Source organism: Globicephala melas, chromosome 6, assembly GCF_963455315.2.
Source record: "Globicephala melas chromosome 6, mGloMel1.2, whole genome shotgun sequence".
Taxonomy (NCBI): domain Eukaryota; kingdom Metazoa; phylum Chordata; class Mammalia; order Artiodactyla; family Delphinidae; genus Globicephala; species Globicephala melas.
In genome coordinates this window covers 84,411,124-84,432,813 of record NC_083319.1, presented here as the reverse complement: position 1 = coordinate 84,432,813, position 21,690 = coordinate 84,411,124, and the positions used below count along the sequence as shown (strand labels likewise).

General features: G+C 41.7%; 2 long non-coding RNA genes across 2 annotated transcripts in view; one reads left to right on the top strand and one right to left on the bottom strand.

Moving 5' to 3' along the window:
• LOC115840237 (uncharacterized) overlaps window positions 1-1,794 on the bottom strand; it is a 95,102-nt gene extending 93,308 nt beyond the window's left edge. Inside the window, exon 1 of the long non-coding RNA XR_009564190.1 lies at window positions 1,694-1,794. This is a non-coding gene — a long non-coding RNA (uncharacterized lncRNA). The remainder of the gene's footprint in view (window positions 1-1,693) is intronic.
• Window positions 1,795-5,049: 3,255 nt separating this feature from the next.
• LOC132597421 (uncharacterized) overlaps window positions 5,050-21,690 on the top strand; it is a 35,293-nt gene continuing 18,652 nt past the window's right edge. Inside the window, exons 1-2 of the long non-coding RNA XR_009564189.1 lie at window positions 5,050-5,177; window positions 20,991-21,232. This is a non-coding gene — a long non-coding RNA (uncharacterized lncRNA). The remainder of the gene's footprint in view (window positions 5,178-20,990; window positions 21,233-21,690) is intronic.

The following is a 21,690-nucleotide window of genomic DNA, read 5'->3' as shown; positions in this document are numbered from 1 at the left end:
TGAACACCGGCCAGAACAGAGGAGCACTCTGTATTCAGAGCTTCTGGAACACGAGGTTGGTGTCCAAGAGAAGGACTCAAACTTGGGAAATAAGTCTGGTCTCCAATTAGTTCATTCACTCATTCAAGAAATATTTATTGAGCACTTACTATGTGCCAGGCACTGTTTGTGTTTCTGAGGGATACAACAGTGAAGGGAAAAAACAAGTCTTCAATGGAGTTTACATTCTAGACTTAGAGACAGATAATCAATCCATGAATATATAATATGATGTCAAACAGTGATAAATCCTAGGAAGAAAAATAAAGCTGGCTGAGGGGATACAAGTGGTCCTCTCTTAGATAAGGTGGTCAGAGGAGACCTTTCTCAGAAAATGCTTTTAAACAGAGACCTGAATGAAGAAAAGCAGCTGCTAAGGGCCACTTCTAGGATGAGGGTCAGTCTATGAGAACTTTCCACCAAACTCCCAATTCAGACTAAAACTCATTGTAAATTAAGTGTAATTAAGACAATTCAAAACATGCACAGAGAAAAATAAATGCAGGTATTTCTCTACTCTTCATAAACCTAAATGACCATTTTGTTTAAGACAATATGACCCAGAAATTTGCCACTTTTGGCTATTGGGTTTACTGTTGCATTGTTTAACCATGATGTGACAAAACAATAAAAAATATAACTGGTTATTGGCTTAAGGACAAGACTACTTAGGCACTCATGAGCAGAAAGTCATAGGCTTTTAAGACAACCTGTATGGGATGAAACAACACAAAGACAAACCTGGTCTTCTGATAATGAGGCTCTGGGTGAGGTTGCCCTGAGAAGATTATGATGGCTTTTATCTTCCTGGTGAGTGGTGAGGGTGTGGGATAGTCTAGGACACAGGTTGGCCAATTACAACCTGAAGGCCAAATTCTGCCCTAAGCCCCTTCACTGGAGCACAGCCATAACCATTCACCCTTTCATTTATGTATCATCTGTGGCTGCTTCTGCCCTACAACCACAAAATACCACATACTGGGTGGCTTAGACAATAGAAATTTATTTTCTCACAGTTCTGGAGGCTAGAAGTCCAAGATCAAGGTACCAGCAGGGTCAGTTTCTGGCAAGAGCTCTCTTCCTTACTCATAGACAGCTGCCTTCTTGCTGTTTTTCCACATGGTCTTTGCTCACTACATGTGTGTGAGAGAGAGAGAGAGAGAGAGAGAGAGAGAGAGAGAGAGAGAGCGAGAGAGCAGTCTCTGGTATCTACTTAAAAGAGCACTAATCTCATTGGACCAAGACGCCACCCTCATGACTTCATCTAATCCTAATTATTTCCCCAAGGCCCAGTTTCCAAATACACATCACATTGGGGGTTCGGGCTTCAACATATTAATTTGAGGGGACACAAGCATTTGATATGTAACAGGCCATAATTTTTTAAATGAAAACCAATGTTTTAACCAAGTCTCATTTTATCAGTTAGGATTTTTTTTTTCAATCCATCCTCTGAAGAATCACAACAAACCACTTTCCAGAGTCAGCACAGAAAGTATTGAGTATAACTTCATCTCTCAGTTAAAAGTAGGTCTTCTATTAAATGTAGGAGCAAAGGAGGTCTTTTATTGCCTCTGAAAATTCAGTAAGTACTCATTTCGATCCCACAGAGCACATGGCACTTGGGAGATTACCACTTGGAATTCTAACTAACCTTTACTTTGCTGGTTTTTCTCCTTCCATCTCACTCTAGGCCCACAGTATAGTTCTCCTTATTCTTCATCAACTGGTAAATCGCCAAGAGATAGAAAACCTAATGGAAAAACACAACATAATCAAGAGCCCCGATGAAAGGTAATGTGGGGTGTTTTCCTCCTTGTGATCCAAATAGAGAAACAGCTAATCTTGCAATTGTGTTCATCTGCCTGTCTTCTAGACCTGCAAGTCCCATTCATCTCTAATAGCAATGTGGAGAAAATGGGTAAAAAATCTAAGTAGGAGGTAAGGGGGACTTGTGTTTGGACTGTATACCATTTCTTTCTTTCTTTCTTTCTTTTTTTGGCTGCTTTGGGTCTTTGTTGCTGTGTGCGGACTGCAGCTAGCGGGGGCTACTCTTCATTGCAGTGCACGGGCTTCTCGTTGCAGTGGCTTCTCTTGTTGCAGAGCACAGGCTCTAAGCACGCAGGCTTCAAGAGCTGCAGCGCATGGGCTCAGTAGTTGTGGCTCGTGGGCTTTGTTGCTCCGCAGCATGCGGGATCTTCCTGGACCAGGGATCAAACCCATGCCCCCTGCATTGGCAGGCAGATTCTTAACCACTGTGCCACCAGGGAAGCCCCTGGACTGTATACCATTTCTAAATTCTCATCTCAACAGCAAATTAAGACCAGAGAGGAATAATTTAAACTATTTATTTATATCATGCTTTAAAATAAGAAGCCAGCTGGAAAGATGGCAGCTTGAAGCCAGTGTGTCTCCTAATGTCCCTTTCTAAAGTAGTATAACAACTTGATCAGACAAGGCAATATGAATTGCTTTATCTCTTAGGGAAGGTAATCTGCCACTCTCTATTAAAAAGTAAAAAATGCCTACCCTCTCTAACTCAGGAAGCCCACTTTGAGTAAAGTGGCAATACATAAAGATCTATGTAGTAGTGCTTTGACTGCTGGTTATTTGTAATGGTTTAAGTATTGTGGAAGAAAATGCTAACCAAAGACACAATGCGTTGTGTTTGGGTTGACGGACAAAAATTGCTTTCTTTTAAATCTACTACAGTAAGAGATACCTAAGTGCATTGTTCATCTAACACCCCCAAGACAAAATGATTTGGAGTACAATGGACCTTAGGAAAGGTTTAATAAGCTTCCTGATGAATCATTTACATTAGCTGTTACATTTTTAAATCATCATCGATTTTCACAATAACCACTGTTTTATGACCACCTATGTAATTATCTAAACAATGTTCCTAAAATGTTTGAAAGAACTAAGCTTTATAAAGAGTCTATACATGTCTACAAAATAAAGTTTATAGGAAAATTCTTGCCTTTTTCTCCTCGTGTCAGGAACTTAAGAACAAATCTTAAAAGCACTTACTTTTCAGCTTCTCCTTAGCCCTGAGAATGGAGCTAGCAAGAACCTGATGGTTTAGTGCTCAACTTTCATTCTTAAAAGGAAAATTCATATTTCCCTTTTAAGAATGATTTCATATTTCTGAACTTATATTTCCCCTAAGAAAGAAGTGGATATACATTTCTTGTATGATGTCTATCAATTGGCTGAATAAATTGTGAGACCTAAATAATATGAAATATTACACAGATTTATTTTTCAAAGTGAGTTTGGATCTACATTAATCACACCACAGGGAATTCTACATTGTGTAAAGTGAAAAAAGAAATTTGCTGAATTTCTTCAGCAAAGAAAAATGAGAGCATAGGCCAAAAAAATCCAGTTTAATACATAGAGTATATGTATGCTGTAATCCTAGTTTTAAAAAACAACCAAAAACAACCTCTATGTAGGTATATTAGGTATATGAATATATGTGTTCCATCTGTGTGTGTGTGTGTGTGTGTGTGTGTGTGTGTGTGTGTGTGTGTGTATCTTTGTATGGACAAAAAAAGGATTGGAAAGAAAGCATTAATTCTAGGCTATTAACATTTGGTTAAAGCAGATGCAGCTAGGGGGAGGGAATACCGTAAAATTTTTCATTTTACATCTTTATATTGTTTAAATAGTTATAATGATCATAAATTACCCTTGGAAATAACAACAGAAAAAGTAAAAGTAAAAAAGGAAAATAAAGGGGGAGGGGAGCATAGATGGTGCCATTAAGTTCTTGCAAAGTTTTTTTTTTTCTTTTTTTTTTCTTGTGGGGTGATGAGAGTCTGGATGTGCACTCAGGGAGGACCTCTCCCTTGCTCTGCAAAAACTCTAGGAGGCAGGTACACCCATCTCCACTGGACAGATGAGCCAGCTGAGGCTGGGAGAAGCTGAGCCGTGTCTCTCTGCCTCCCAGTTCCAGTCTCACACCCTCCCCACACACTACATCACCAGCACGGGTTTAAACACTAGTGTAATAACTATCTGTGCAAGCCCACCTGTCAGGCACTATGCTAGGCACTGGTGGGGAAGGCTGGGGCCGCTCTTTGAATAAGTCCCAGATGGGCCCTCTGCAGGAAAGGCAGCCTTGCACGCACTCACATCCCACCTCATGCCCCTAATCTCTCCTCAGAGGCAGGGGCTGCAGAAAAATCCTGACATTTACTGAGCATCTACTATGTGCCAAGCCCTATCATAGGCGGCTAACACGTTTGGGCTCATGTAATCCTTACAAGAATCCTCTGAGTTAGATTCTATATTATTCCCTTTTGACAGACCAGGCACGAAGTGGTTCAGTAACCTGCAGCAAGTCACACATCCAGTTAGTGGCAAACCTGGATTCACACGCAGCTATTCTGGCCCTAAGTCCCGGGGTCTCAACCACTATGCCCTAAGGCCTCCTCCTTTGGGACCCAGCTCCCCAAGACTCAAAGAAGGCAAGCGCCTCGTCCCCAACATGCCTTGCAGCCCAGTCCAGCTGTGACCAACCATCCTGGCTGCAACCCCCTCTGTGGGTTCAAGGCACGAGGGCCTTTCCATTTTAAAACCCAGAGGGATTGGTCATCCCAAGTCCGGGACTCCTTCCACTTCCCCAGAGTACGAATGGGACCTGAATGCATTTCCTCCTTCCATGCATATACGCCAAAGGAGAGACTCTCTACCGGTGGAAACGCAGGCATCGGCCACAGCGCGTCCCCCGCCCCACTCTCTGAGGCCCAGCCTCCTAGGTCGGACCTCTGAGCCACGACCCCTCACCTCTGAGCCAGCGCCCGCCAAAGGTTTCAACCGGCTGCGAGAGCACGTGGAATCGCCACCGCCCGCCCAGCGGAGCCGCCACCTACCTCCACAAACTCCCCCAGCAAAATTCGCTTCTGCGCCTTCCCTGCGCGCCGCGGGCTCACCTCCTGGCGGAAGTGACGCAACCGGAAGCCGGAGGCGGATCATGCTGGGCGAGGGGGCGTTGTCTGGGTGGTTCGGCTGCCGGGGAACCCAGGTGAGCGGCGCTGAAGGCGGAGGCAGCGGCAAGAGAAAAGAGGGCGGCGGCAGCGGCAAGAGAAGAGAAGGCGGCTGGGCGTGGAGCGGCCTCCTAGGGGAAGGTGAGCGCCAGGCCAGGAGGCCGGCCTCTCGAGGGCGTGCGGGTTCGGCGCAGTGGGAGCACCCCGGAACCCCGGCTGGGTTTCCGAGGGCCGGGCAGGGCATGGAACCACCGCCGCCCTCACATCCCCGGGCACCACGAGGGTCAGTGGAGCTGGCAGGTCAGGCGTGTTAACCCGCGGCCGCGCGGTGCTCTGGCTCAGAGACTAAGACGGATCTGGGGCCTCGAGCAGGGCCTTCCCCTTCGTGCAGCTCCCTCCGCATGGAAACCCCACCCGCCTCTTGCAAAGTTTTAAATGTCAATAATTTATTTCCAGTAATTTATATTGTTTCCTTGTTTTAGTTAATTTTTTAACTTTAGGTAATTGCTTTAATTAATTCTTTCCACTTGGAATTCTTCCAGGATTTCCTTTTTTTTCTATTTTTTCTTTTTTTTCACATCTTTATTGGAGTATAGTTGCTTTACAATGTTGTGTTAACTTCTGCTGTACAACAAAGTGAATGAGCTATATGTATACATATATCCCTATATACCCTCCCCCCTGAGCCTCCCTCCCACCCTCCCTATCCCACCCTTCTGGGTCATCACAAAGCATAGAGTTGGTCTCCCTGTGCTATGCAGCAGTTTCCCAACAGCCATCCATTTTACGCTTGGTACTGTATATATGTCAATGTTACTCTCTCACTTCGTCCCAGCTTACCCTTGCCCCCTGTGTCCTCAAGTCCGTTCTCTGCATCTGTGTCTTTATTCCTGGCCAGCTACTAGGTTCATCAGTACCAGTTTTTTTAGATTCCATATATGTGCATTAGCATATAGTATTTTTCTCTTTCTGACTTACTTCACTCTGTGTGACAAACTCCAGGTCCACCCAACTCACTACAAATAACTAAATTTCACTCCTTTTTATGTTTGAGGAATATTCCATTGTATCTATGCACCACATCTGCTTTATCCATTCATCTGTCGATGGACATTTAGGTTGCTTCCATGTCCTAGCTATTGTAAATAGAGCTGCAATGAACATTGTGGAACATGTCTCTTTTTGAATTATGGTTTTCTCAGGGTATATGCCCAGTAGTGGGATTGCTGAGTCATAAGATAGTTCTATTTTTAGTTTTTTAAGGAACCTCCATACTCTTCCCCATAGTGACTGTATCAATTTACATTCCCACCAACAGTGCAGAAGGATTACCATTTCTCCATACCCTCTCCAACATTTATTGTTTGTAGATTTTTTGATGATGGCCATTCTGACCAGTGTGAGGTGATTACTCAATGTAGTTTTGATTTGCATTTCTCTAATGATTAGTGATGTTGAGCAACTTTTCACATGTTTGTTGGCCATCTGTATGTCTTCTTTGGAGAAATGTCTATTTAGGTCTTCTGCCCATTTTTGGATTGAGCTGTTTGTTCTATTGATATTAAGCTACATGAGCTGTTTCTGTATTTTGGAGATTTCTCCTTTGTCCGTTGCTTCATTTGAAAATATTTTCTCCCATTCTGAGGGTTGTCTTTTCGTCTTGTTTATGGTATCCTTTGCTGTTCAAAACCTTTTAAGTTTCATTAGGTCTCATTTGTTTATTTTTGTTTTTATTTTTATTACTCTACAAGGTGGGTCAAAAAGGATCTTGCTCTGATTCACGTCATAGAGTCTTTTGCCTATGTTTTCCTCTAAGAGTTTTATAGTGTCTGGCCTTACATTTAGTTCTATAATCCATTTTGAGTTTATTTATTTTATTTTTTTTTTGAGTTTATTTTTGTTTACGGTGTTAGGAAGTGTTATAATCTTATTCTTCTACATGTAGCTGTCCAGTTTCTGCAGCACCATGTATTGAAGAGGCTGTCTCTTCTCCACTGTATATTCTTTCCTCTTTTGTCAAAGATAAGGTGACCATATGTGCGTGGGTTTATCTACATCTATTGAGATGATCATATGGTTTTTATCTTTCTGTTTGTTAATATGGTGTATCACATTGATTGATTTGCTTTTATTGAATAATCCTTGCATTCCTGTGATAAACCCCACCTGATCATGTGGTATGGTCCCTTTAATGTGCTGTTGGATTCTGTTTGCTAGTATTTTGTTCAGGATTTTTGCATCTATGTTCATCAATAATATTGGCCTGGAATTTTCTTTATTTTGTGACATTTTTGTCTGGTTTTGGTATCAGGGTGATGGTGACCTTGTAGAATGAGTTTGAGAGTGTTCCTCCGTCTGATATATTTTGGAAGAGTTTGAGAAGGATCGGTGTTGGCTCTTCTCTAAATGTTTGATGGAATTTGCCTGTGAAGCCAACTGGCCCTGGGCTTCTGTTTGTTGGAAGATGTTTAATCACAGTTTCAACTTCAGTGCTTGTGATGGGTCTGTTAATATTTTCAATTTCTTCCTGGTTCAGTCTTGGAAGGTTGTAATTTTCTAAGAATTTGTCCATTTCTTCCAGGTTGTCCATTTTATTGGCATATAGTTGCTTGTAGTAGTCTCTCATGATCCTTTGTATTTCTGCGGTATCAGTTGTTACTTCTTTTCATTCCTAATTCTGTTGATTTGAGTCTTCTCCCTTTTTATCCTGATGAATCTGGCTAATTGTTTATCAGTTTTGTTTATTGTCTCACAGAACCAGCTTTTAGTCTTACTGATCTTTGCTATTATTTCCTTCATTTCCTTTTCATCTATTTCTGATCTCATCTTTATGATTTCTTTCCTTCTGCTAAGTCTGGGTTTTTTGTTTTGTTGTTGTTGTTCCTCTTCTTTCTCTAATTGCTTTTGGTGTAAGGTTAGGTTGTTTATTTGAGATTTTTCTTGTTTCTTGAGGTAGGATTGTATTGCTATAAACCTCCCTCTTAGAACTGCTTTTGCTGCATCCCATAGGTTTTGGGTCATCGTGTTTTCATTGTCATTTGTTTCTAGGTATTTTTTGGTATCCTCTTTGATTTCTTCAGTGATCTCTTGGTTGTTTAGTAGTGTATAGTTTAGCCTCCATGTGTTTGTATTTTTTACAGTTTTTTTCCTGTAATTGATACCTAGTCTCATAGCATTGTGGTCAGAAAAGATGCTTGATACGATTTCACTTTTCATAAATTTTCCAAGGCTTGATTTGTGACCCAAGATGTGACATATCCTGGAGAATGTTTCATGTGCACTTGAGAAGAAAGTGTACTCTGTTGGTTTTGGATGGAATGTCCTATAAATATTGACTAAGTCCATCTGCTCTAATGTGTCATTTAAAGCTTGTGTTTCCTTATTTATTTTCTGTTTGGATGATCTCTCCTTGGGTGTAAGTGGGGTCTTAAAGTCACCTACAATTATTGTGTTACTGTTGATTTCTCCTTTCATGGTTCTTTTCATTTGCCTTACATATTGAGGTGATCCTCTCTTGGGTGCATAGATATTTACAATTGTTATATCTTCTTCCTGGATTCATCCTTTGATCATTATGTAGTTTCCCTCCTTTTCTCTTGCAATAGTCTTTATTTTAAAGTCTATTTTGTCTGATATGAGTATTGCTACCCCACTTTCGTTTGATTTCCATTTGCATGGAATATTCTTTTCCATCCCCTCACTTTCAGTCTGTATGTTTCCCTAGGTCTGAAGTGGGTCTCTTGTAGACAGCATATGGGTCTTGTTTTGTATCCATTCAGCCAGTCTGTGTCTTTCGGCTGGAGCATTTAATCCATTTCCGTTTAAGGTAATTATCGATATGTATGCTCCTGTTACCATTTTCTTAATTGTTTTTGGTTTGTTTTTGTGGGTCTTTTCCTTCTCTTGTATTTCCTGCCTAGAGAAGTTCCTTTAGCCTCTGTTGTAAAGTTGGTTTGGTGGTGCTGAATTCTCTTAGCTTTTGCTTGTCTGTAAAGCTTTTGATTTCTCCATCGAATCTGAATGAGATCCTTGCTGGGTATAGTTATCTTGGTTGTAGGTTTTTCCCTTTCATTGCTTTAAGTATAACCTGCCACTCTCTTCTGGCCTGCAGAGTTTCTGCTGAAAAATCAGCTGATAACCTTCTGGGGATTCCGTTGTATATTATTTGTTGCTTTTCCCTTGCTGCTTTTAATATTTTTTCTTTGTGTTTAATTTTTGTTAGTTTGATTAATATGTGTCTCAGTGTGTTTCTCCTTGGGTTTATCCTGTATGGGACTCTCTGCACTTCCTGGACTTGACTGACCATTTCCTTCCCCATGTTGGGGAAGTTTTTGACTATAATCTCTCCTAATATTTTCTTAGACTCTTTCTTTTTTTCTTCTTCTTCTGGGCCACATATAATTTGAATGTTGGTTCATTTAATGTTCTCCCAGAGGTCTCTGAGATTGTATTCAATTCTTTTCATTCTTTTTTCCTTATTCTGCTCCTCTACAGTTATTTCCACCATTTTGTCTTCCAGCTCACTTATTCGTTCTTCTGCCTCAGTTGTTCTGTGATTGATTCCTTCTAGAGTATTTTTAATTTCAGTTATTTTGTTGTTCATTACTGCTTGTTTGTGCTTTAGTTCTTCTAGGTCCTTGTTAAACATTTCTTGTATTTTCTCTATTCTATTTCTGAGATTTTGGATCATCTTTACTGTCATTATTCTGAGCTCTTTTTCAGCTAGTTTGCCTATTTCTTCTTCATTTATTTGGTCTTGTGGATTTTACCTTGCTCCTTTGCCTGCAAGATATTTCTCTGTCTTCTCATTTTGTCTGATTTACAGTATTTGAGGTCTCCTTTCCCTAGACTGCAGGGTCACAGTTCCTCTTGCTTCTGTTCTCTGCCCCTGGTGGTAGGGTTGTTCCAGTGTCCTGCGTAGGCTTCCTGATGGGAAGCACTGGTGCCTGTATTCTGGTGGGTGAAGCTGAGTCTTTTCCCTCTGATGAGCAGGACTGTGTCAGTTGGTGTGTTTTGGAATATCTGTGAGCTTAGCATGACTTTAGGTAGTCTGTGTGCTTATAGGTGGGTTTCTGTTCCTGTTTTGTTTGTTGTTTGGTATGAGGCATCCATTGCTGGGAGCTACATGCAGTTGGGTGGAGCTCTTGGCGATTAATCTTCCCTGGGGCCAAGAATTCTCTAGTAGTCCAGCATCCTGGACTCAGTGCTTTCACCCCAGAGCCTCAGGCCCAACTTCCATTCGAGAAACCAAGACCCCACAAGTTGCTCGTCCCAGCAATAAAGGGGATTAAAAAAATAAAAAAGAGTAACAAAACCCCAGGCAAACAGTGAAAAGTAAAATCAGACACACAAAAACAGGGCTTCCCTGGTGGCGCAGCAGTTGAGAGTCCACCTGCCGATGCAGGGGACACGGGTTCATGCCTCAGTCCAGGAAGATCCCACATGCCGCAGAGAGGCTAGGCCCATGAGCCGTGGCCGCTGAGCCTGTGCATCCGGAGCCTGTGCTCCGCAATGGGAGAGGCCACAACAGTGAGAGGGCCGCGTACCGCCAAAAAAAAACCCCACAAAAACAGAAACAAGGAAACATGCACACACACAAAAGAAACAAAAACAGAACCAAATAAAACAAAAAAAGCAAGAGAACAACCAAACAAACAAAAGAAACGAAGAATGAAATAAAACTATTAAAAAGAAAACTAGGAGGTGGAGTCAAGATGGCGGTGTGGCAAGACACGGAGTAAGTGTCTCCCCATAGTGAGGGCACATGCCGGCCGCTGGTTGGGGGCTCTGACGACCAAGGAGACAGGAGGAACCCCAAAGTGAACTGGTAGGAAGTAGGGGGACTGAGGGGGGAGGAGAAGTGGAGGCCAGACACAATCGGCAGCCCTGAGGCCAGGGAGATCAGGAGAGGCAGGATGGAGGGACTCTCCAGGAAGAGCGGGAGAGGACCTGAGGGTGATCGTCTGGCCCACACGGGCAGGGGAGCCTGCTGAGCTCCCAAGCCAGTACCCCCTCTCCAAAGCCCCACCCAGGACACATGGGTCCTGGGAGGTGTAGGAGAGAGGCCGGGGAGATCAGGAGAGGAAGCGTGGAGGAGCCATCTGGAAGGAGGGGGAGAGGAGTGGAGGGCGATTGCCCTGCCCACTTGGGCCCAGGGAGCCTGCTGAGCTCCCAGGCTGCTCCCCAGTCCTCCAAACACCCCTCCAGGCTGCATGGGTCTTGGGGGTATAGGAGGGAGGCTGGGGAGATCAGGAGAGGCAGGCAGGAGGGTCCCTCCCAGATCTGAGGACCAGGAGAGGAGAGAAGGGTATTTGCTACACCCACTCGAGGCCAGGAAGCCTGCTGGGCTCCCAGGAGAGGTCCCCTGCCCTCTGAGACAAAGGGTGAGGGCCACTCCTGGGCCCCTCCTGTTCCTTGAGCCTAAGCCCCACCCTCCACAACCCCCAGGGCCTTTTCCAACCCTGTGGGTCCTGAGCATTGGTGCCGCCCACCACCCAAACCTCACCCTTGATTAGGTCCCGCCCTCCACAGCCAAGGCCTTCCCCCCTCTTTTTTTTTTTTTGGCCGTCCCACGCAGCTTGTGGGATCTTGGTTCATGTGCCCAGGATCAGGTTGAAGCTCCTGTGGTATGATCTCTGAGTCCAAACCACTGGACTAACAGAGAACATCAGACCCCAGGGAATATTCATCGGAGTGAGGTGCCACAGAGTTCCTCATCTCAGCACGAAGACCCAGCTCTACCAAACAGCCTACAAACTCCAGTGTTGGAAACCTCAGGCCAAACAACCAGTAAGACAGGAATACAATCCCATTCATAAAAAAAATAAAAAATGAGACAGCAAAACAATTGTCACAGATGAAGGACCAAGGTAAAAACCTACAAGACCAAATAAATGAAGAGGAAATAGGTAACCTACCTGAAAAACAATTCAGAGTAATGATAGTAAAGATGATCCAGAATCTTGGAGATAGAATGGAGGCACGGACTGAGAGAATACAAGAAATGTTTAACAAAGATCTAGAAGAACTAAAGAACAAACAAACACAGATGAACAACACAACAACTGAAATGAAAAATACACTAGAAGGAATCAATAACAGAAAATCTGAGGCAGAAGAATGAATAAGTAAGCTGCAAGACAAAATGGTGGAAATAACTGTCGAGGAGCAGAATAAAGAAAAAAGAATGAAAAGAATTGAAGACAGTCTCAGAGAGCTCTGGGACAACACTAAATGCACCAATATTCAAATTATACGGGTCCCAGAAGAAGAAGAGAAAAAGAAAGGGTCTGAGAAAAAATTTGAAGAGATTATAGTTGAAAACTTCCCTAATATGGGAAAGGAAATAGTCACCCAAGCCCAGGAAGCACAGAGAGTCCCATGCAGGACAAACCCTAGGAAAAACACACCAAGACACAAATTAATCAAACTAACAAAAATTAAATTCAAAGAAAAAATATTAAAAGCAGCAAGAGAAAAACAAAAAATAACATACAAAGGAATCTCCAGAAGGTTATCAGCTGATTTTTCAGCAGAAACTCCTCAGGCCAAAAGGGAGTGGTAGGATATACTTAAAGTGATGAAAGAGAAAAGGCTACAGTCAAGATTACCCTACCCAGCAAGGATCTCATTCAGATTCAATGAGAAGTCAAAAGCTTTTCAGACAAGCAAAAGCTAAGAGAATTCAGCACCATCAAACCAGCTTCACAACAAATGCTAAAGAAACTTCTCTAAGTGGGAAACACAACAGTAGAAAAAAACCCACAAAAACAAACCCAAAACAATTAAGAAAATGGTAATAGGAACATACATACTGATAATAACCTCAAATGGAAATGGATTAAAGGCCCCAACCAAAAGACACAGACTGGCTGAATGGATAAAAAACAAGACCCCTATATATATGCTGTCTACAAGAGACCCACTTCAGACCTAGGGAAACACACAGACTGAAAGTGAGGGGATGGATAAAGATATTCCATGCAAATGGAAATCAAAAGAAAGTTGGAGTAGTAATATTCATCACAGATAAAATAGACATTAAAATAAAGACTGTAACAAGAGATAAGGAGGGACACTACATAATGATCAAAGGATCAATCCAAGAAGAAGATACAAGAATTATAAATGTTTATGCACCCAACATAGGAGCACCTCAATAGTAAGGCAAATGCTAACAGACATGAAAGGAAAAATCGACATTAACACAATAATAGTATTTACTATTTACACCAATGGACAGATCATCCACACAGAAAATAAATAAGGAAATACAAGCTTTAAGTGACACAATAGACCAGATAGATCTAATTGATATTTATGGAATATTCCACTCAAAGTGGCAGAATACACTTTCTTCTCAAGTGCACTCAGAGCATTCTCCAGGCTACATCACATCTTGGGTCACACATCAAGCCTCAGTAAATTTAAGAAAATTAAAATCATATCAAGCATCTTTTCTGACCACAAATCTGTGAGATCAGAAATCTATTACAGGGAAAAAAACAAAAAACACAAACACATGGAGGCTAGACAATACATTACTAAATAACCAAGAGATCACTGAAGAAATCAAAGAGGAAATCAAAAAATACCTAGAGTCAAATGACAATGAACACACAATGATCCAAAACCTGTGGGATACGGCAAAAGCATCCCCCAAGAAACAAGAAAAATCCCAAATAAAGAAGCTAACCTTACACCTAAAGGAACTAGAGGAAGAAGACCAAGCAAAGCCCAAAGTTAGCAGAAGGAAAGAAATCATAAAGATCAGAGCAGAAATAAATGAAACAGAAACAAAGAAAACAATAGCAAAGTTCAATAAAACTAAAAGCTTGTTCTTTGAGAAGATAAACAAAATTGATAACCATTTAGCCAGACTCATCAAGAATAAAAGGGAAAGACTCAAATCAATAGAACTAGAAATGAAAAAGGAGAAGTAACAACTGACACTGCAGAAATACAAAGGATCATGAGAGATTACTACAAGCAACTATATGACAATAAAATGGACAACATGGAAGGAATGGACAAATTCTTAGAAAAACACAACCTTCCCTGACTGAAACAGGAAGAAATAGAAAATATAAACAGACCAATCACAAGCACTGAAATTGAGACTGCAATTAAAAATCTTCCAACAGGGCTTCCTTGGCGGCACAGTGGTTGAGAGTCCGCCTGCCGATGCAGGGGACGTGGGTTCGTGCCCCAGTCCGGGAAGATCCCACATGCCATGGAGCAGCTGAGTCCAGGAGCCATGGTGGCTGAGCCTGCATGTCCGGAGCCTGTGCTCCGCAATGGGAGAGGCCACAACAGTGAGAGGCCCGCGTACCGCAAAAAATAAATAAATAAATAAAACTTCCAACAAACAAAAGTCCAGGACCAGATAGTTTCACAGGTGAATTCTATCAAACATTTAGAGAAGAGCTAACACCCATCCTCTCAAACTCTTCCCAAATTTGGCAGAGGGAGGAACACTCCCAAACTCATTCTATGAGGCCACCATCACCCTGATACCAAAACCAGAAAAAGATGTCACAAAGAAAGAAAACTATAGACCAATATCACTGATGAACATAGATGCAAAAATCCTCAGCAAGATACGAGCAAACAGAATCCATCAGCACTTTAAAATGATCATACACCATGATCAAGGGGGATTTATCCCAGGGATGCAAGGATTCTTCAATATACACAAATCAATCAATGTGATACACCATATTAACAAATTGAAGAATAAAGACCTTATGATCATCTTAATAGATGCAGAAAAAGCTTTTGACAAAATTCAACACCCATTTATGATGAAAACTCTCCAGAAAGTGGGCATAGAGGGAACCTACCTCAATATAATAAAGGCCATATATGACAAACCTACAGCAAGCATCATTCTCAATGGTGAAAAACTGAAAGCATTTCCTCTAAGGTAGGAACAAGACAAGGATGTCCACTCCCACCACTATTATTCAACATAGTTTTGGAAGCCCTAGCCACGGCAAAGAGAGAAGAAAAAGAAATGGAATACAAATTGGAAAAGAAGTAAAACTGTCACTGTTTGCAGATAACATGATACTATAAATTGAAAATCGTAAAGATGCCACCAGAAAACTACTAGAGCTAATCAATGAATTTGTTAAAGTTGCAGGATACAAAATTAATGCACAGAAATCTCTTCCATTCCTATACACTAATGATGAAAAATCTGAAAGAGAAATTAAGGAAACACTCCCATTTACCATTGCAGCAAAAAGAATAAAATACCTAGGAATAAACCTACCTAGGGAGACAAAAGATTTGTATGCAGAAACCTATAAGACACTGATGAAAGAAATTAAAGATGATACCAACAGATGTAGAGATATACCATGTTCTTGGATTGGAAGAATCAATATTGTGAAAATGACTATACTACCCAAAGCAATCTACAGATTCAATGCAATCCCCATCAAATTACCAATGGCATTACAGAACTACAACAAAAAATCTTAAAATTTGTATGGGTACACAAAAGACCCCAAATAGCCAAAGCAGTCTTGAGGGAAAAAAATGTAGCTGGAGGTACCAGACTCCCTTACTTCAGTCTATACTACAAAGCTACAGTAATCAACACAATATGGTACTGGCACATAACCAGAAATATAGATCAAAGGAACAGGATAGAAAGCCCAGTGATAAATCCACACACCTATGGTCAACTAATCTATGACAAAGGAGGCAAGGATATACAGTGGAGAAAAGACAGTCTTTTCAGTATGTGGTGCTGGAAAACTGGACAGCTACCTGTAAAAGAATGAAATTAGAACACTCCCTAACATCATACACAAAAATAAACTCAAAATGGATTAGAGACCTAAGTGTAAGACTGGACACTATAAAACTCTTAGAGGAAAACATAGCAAAAACACTCTTGAGTAATGGAGATACAAACAAAAATAAACAACTGTGACCTAATTAAACTTAAAAGTTTTGCAAAGCAAAGGAAACTACAAACAAGACAAAAAGACAACCCTCAGAATGGGAGAAAATATTTGCAAACGAATCAATGGACAAAGGATTAATCTCCCAAATATATAAACAGCTCATGCAGCTCAATACTAAAAAAACAAACAACCCAATCCAAAAATGGGCAGAAGACCAAAATAGACATTTCTCCAAAGAAGACATACAGATGGCCAACTAGCCATCTGTGAAAGCTGCTCAACATCACTAATTATTAGAGAAATGCAAATCAAAACTACAGTGAGGTATCACCTCACACCAGTTAGAATGGGCATCATCAGAAAATCTACAAACAGCAAATGCTGGAGATGGTGTGGAGAAAAGGGAACCCTCCTACACTGTTGGTGGGAATGTAAATTGATACAATCACTATGGAGAACAGAATGGAGGTTTCTTAAAAAACTAAAAATAGAATTACCATATGATCCAGCAATCCCACTACTGGGCATATACCCTGAGAAAACCATAATTCAAAAAGACACATGCACCCCAATGTTCATTGAAGCACTATTAACAATAGCCAGATCATGGAAGCAACCTAAATGCCCATCGACAGACGAATGGATAAAGAAGATGTGGTACATATATACAATGGAATATTACTCAGCCATAAAAAGGAACGAAATTGGGTCATTTGTAGAGACATGGATGAATCTAGAGACTGTCATACAGAGTGAAGTAAGTCAGAAAGAGAAAAACAAATATATTAACGCATATATGTGGAACCTAGAAAATTGGTACAGATGAACCAGTTTGCAGGGCAGAAATTGAGTCACAGATGTAGAGAACAAACGTATGGACACCAAGAGGGAAAAGTGGTGGTGGGGTGGGGGTGGGGGTGTGATGAATTGAGAGATTGAGATTGACATGTATACACTAATATGTATAAAATGGATAACTAATAAGAACCTGCTATATAAAAAAATGAAATAAAATTTAAAAAAAAATCTAGAAACAATAAATGCTGGAAAGGATGTAGTGAAAAGGGAACCCTCTTGCACTGTTGGTGGGAATGTAAATTGATACAACAACTATGGAAAGCATCATGGAGGTTCCTTTAAAAACTAAAAATAGAACTACCGTATGACCCAGAAATCCCACTACTAGGAATATACCCTGAGAAAACCATAATTCAAAAACAAACATGTACCACAATGTTCATTGCAGTACTATTTACAATAGCCAGGACATGGAACCAATGTAAATGTCCATCAACAGATGAATTAATAAAGAAGATGCAGCACATATATACAATGGAATATTACTTAGCCATAAAAAAATAATGAAATTGAGTTATTTGTAGTGAAGTGGATGGGCCTGGAGTCTGTTATACAGAGTGAGGTAAGTCAGAAAGCGAAAAACAAATACTGTACGCTAACTCATATACGTGGAATCTAAAAAAAAAAAAAAAATGTTACTGATGAACCTAGTTGCAGGGCAGGAATAAAGAGGTAGACACAGAGAATGGACTTGAGGACATGGGGTGGGAGGGCGAAGCGGGGGCAAAGTGAGAGTAGCATCAACATATATACACTACCGAATGCAAAATAGTTGGCTGGTGGGAAGCAGCAGCATAGTGCAGGGAGATCAGCTTGGTGCTTTGCGATGACCTGGAAGAGTGGGATAGGGAGGATGGAAGGAAGGGTCAAGAGGGAGGTGATATCGGGACATGTGTTTTCATAGGGCTGATTCGCTTTCTTGTGCAACAGAAACTAACACAGTATTGTGAAGCAATTATACTCCAATAAAGATCTGCCAAAAAATAAATAAATAAGAAATAAAATAGAATATCATTTTAAAAATTGTTTTAAAAATAAAAAATTTTAACATTTTAAAAAAGGAACAAAAACACAAAACCAACAAATAAAAGCAAAGCAGGGTGCCAGCTGAAGAATGAAGCAAAGAAACAAAACAAACCAAAAAAAAAAGATTTAAAAAAAAAAAGAAAAAAGTGAAAGGGGAAAGAAGACAACAACAGAAAAGCAACATAGAAATATAAAAAAAATAAATAATTTATTAAGGAAAAGAAAGACAAAACCCCAGAGAAATGGTAAAAACAAAATCAAACAAAAACAGAAACACATGCAAAAGAAACAAAAACAGACCAAATAAAACACAAAGCAAGAGAACAACCAGACAAAGAGAAGAACCCCAAAACGAAATCAGACAATTAGAATCAGAACTAAGAAAAACACAAAACCTAAAATCAAAACCAAAATAGTGTGCCTACTGAAGAATAAAGCAAGGAAACTGAACAAACTGATAAAAATGATTTTTAAAATAATAATAAAATAAAAAGGGAAAAAACACAGAACAACAGAAAAGCAAAGTAGAAATGGAAATATAAAAAAAATTAAGATATATTAAAGAAGAAAAAATAAAAGAACACAGAACAACAGAAAAGCAAAGTAAAAATAGAAATATATTAAAAAAATAAAAAATATGTTATAAAACACGAAGTTCCTAAAAGACTAAATTAAAAAAAAAACCTAAAACAACAACAGGACTTCCCTGGTGGCACAGTGGTTGAGAGTCCGCCTGCCGATGCAGGGGACACAGGTTCATGCCCCGGTCCAGGAGGTTCCCACATGCTGCAGAACGTCTGGGCCCGTGGGCCACGGCCGCTGAGCCTGCGTGTCCGGAGCCTGTGCTCTGTGACGGGAGAGGCCACAGCAGTGAGTGGCCCGTGTACCGCAAAAAAAAAAAAACAGACAAAAAAACACCAGAAGAAATCCAGAACCAATTATGTTCCCTGGGGTCTCAGCTGTCAGTGTACTTGCACACGCTGTGAGCCACAGCCCATCTCTGCCTCCCCAAGAGGCCCTCCTCTGCCTCTGGGCTGGTCTCTGGACCTGTCGTGGGCCCTGTGAGGACCACTCAGACTCTGATCTGCCCCAATTCCTGCATGTGCTTCCCCAACGTCTACAGCTGCCAGAGCTAGACCGTTTTCATTTGTGGGAACACTCATTGTCTACTCAGATATTCCACAGACGCAGGGTCTACCTAGGTGATTGTGGGGATATAATCTGCAGCTTGTGCAGCTGATGGGAAGATTTTCAGTACTCTTCCTTAGTCGCCCCATCCCTGGTGTTCAGCTTTGGTTTTGTCCCCACCTCTGCGTGTGGTCCACCCATAGTAGTCTGTTCCTGAGGCTGCCTTGGAGCTCTTGGGTCTGCCCCAGTGAGGATAGGGCACAGAGATAGTATGAGCTCTTGGATCGTGGGAGCCCTGGCAGCACAAAATGTGCAGGTAAGCCGGTGGCCGGTGGCGCAAGAGATATGGCCCTAGTGAGGGCCAGCCCTGGCTGGGCTTTTTCTGGTGCCTGGCAGCCAGTGTGTGAGGGCCAGTCCTGAGAGGGCTTCTTTTATTGTTCGTTGGCAGGCGCCGGCATGTGGGGAGAGAGAGGCTACAACAGTGGCTCCTCCCACTGCGTGTCACTCAGCAGTAGCACCTGCTTCCGTGGCAGTCCAGTCTTCCTCCATAAGCATTCCCTGCTGTGGATTTCCTCCCTCCCATCCCCTCAGTCTGTCTCCCCACAGCCAACAGCAGTTCTTGCCCCAGGCCAGTTCCCTAATCCCCACACTCCAGCTTCCAGCCCCTTGCACACCTGTGAACACACGTCCCAGTCTGGGGCACACAGGGCCGCCGTACAGACCATCTGTGTATTTCTCACTTTGTCCCGTCTGCCACAGATCGGCTGCTTCACCCTCTTCCGACAGCTTCAAATGCTTCCCTTCTGTCCCAGTTGATTTCCCCGTCAGAGAGGGGGTTTCCCTGAATTCAGGAATCTCTCTTCTGCTTCAGCTCCCCCACCCTGGGGTGCAGGTCCCATCCTGCTTCCTCTTCTCCTCCTTCTCACTTCTTTTTTTTTTGTCCTACCCAGTTAGGCAAGGATCTTTATAGTCCCTTCCGGTGTCCAAGGTCTTCTGGCTAGTGTTCAGCCAGTGTTCTATGAGAATTGTTGCATCTTATAGATGTATTCCTGATGCATCTATGGAGAGAGGTGAACTCCACGTCTTCCTACTCCTCCGCCATCTTAACTCCACTGTCAGGATTATTTTTGATAAATTAGATTTATCTAATTTAACTAGCAGTTACCAATTTTATTAATTGGATTTATACATATTCAGGAATAATCTAGCATTAAACAATGCTGTGTAGAAACGAAGAACTAAGTTGTAAGCAATCAAAGTTTAAATGTTTCTAATGTGAAAGAAAAAACTGGAAAAATCAATAAGGGACCATAGGCCTTTGATTTGAATAAGTTCATCTATAATTGGCCAATGCCTTCAGACCAACTTTATAGGTATATATCAAGCTGCTGAGATTTACCAAGTAAAATCACTCTCCAAGTTTCAAGTAAGTATGTATAAATGTGTCCACTAGTGAAAATATCAAGTAACATTTTGATAGGACTGTAGAAAAAGATGACTACTGCCTTAAGTACCCTAGCTTAAAAGAGTGCTCTTTGGGGGCTTCCCTGGTGGCGCAGTGGTTGAGAGTCCGCCTGCTGATGCAGGAGACGCAGGTTTGTGCCCCGGTCCGGGAAGATCCCACATGCCGCGGAGAGGCTGGGCCCGTGAGCCATGGCTGCTGAGCCTGTGCATCTGGAGCCTGTGCTCCGCAACAGGAGAGGCCAGGACAGCGAGAGGCCAACGTACCACAAAAAAAAAAAAAAAAAGTGCTGTTTGGGAGACTGACCTTGACTACTGGAATGAGATGACATAAGAGAGGATAAAGATGCCCCACAACCTTCAGCACCCTACCATTTATACACCCCCGTTGTCTTTAGGCAGGATCAAGCATAATTCTGACACCATGTCTGCTCTGGAAGCCCGAGGCTGGGGGGTGCTGGGAAGGGCAGGGAGAACAATCTTAGTCACAGGTTGTCTGATGACAATGACCTTGGGCGAAAGTACTCAGGACACCTGAGAGGAAATGTCTGCATCTTCCTAGGCCTAAATTCCTTCCTACTGAGGAGAACATGCAAGACAATGTGAATATGTAACTACATGATTTGACCACAACTACATGACTTGATCAAAGGTGAAGGAGCAATGACAGATCAGCATCCTCAGGAGCTCTGTTGAGCCTACAGCCTCAAGTTGACTCTTTTTATAACTCAAATACATGCCCTTCATGACTTCCTTCTGCAAGGAACAAATCTTCCCAAACTCCTCCCAAGAACTTTCTTCAAGGTAAGCTAACTAAATCACATGTGATTCTGCCTTTAATTACTGCTTATGACATTTGCATATGGTTTTATGCATTAGAACCCTGTTGCCAAAAAGAATCAAGACAATCGGGGACAGAGAAAGCACAGACAGATCTTTAACTCTACTTGGTCAGATATCTACCAGGTAAATAATTCCAGAGCTCTGCCTAGTTTCTCAATACAATATTAATAGAATAATGATATACCCTTTATTATAGTTCCTTACTCTGATTTATGTAAGATATAATTTACCCCAACCCATCTTCCTAAGGTGACAGACAGCCTCTTAATCAGACCCAACTGCTGTGTCCAAAAGCATAGTTTTGATTACTGATGATAACTCTGAGATAACTCAAATTGTTCCATTGCTCTGTGTTCCCCACTTTGTAAGGTTTCCATCATCCCCTTACAGAACTGTATGGATTTGTTAACCCCACTCCA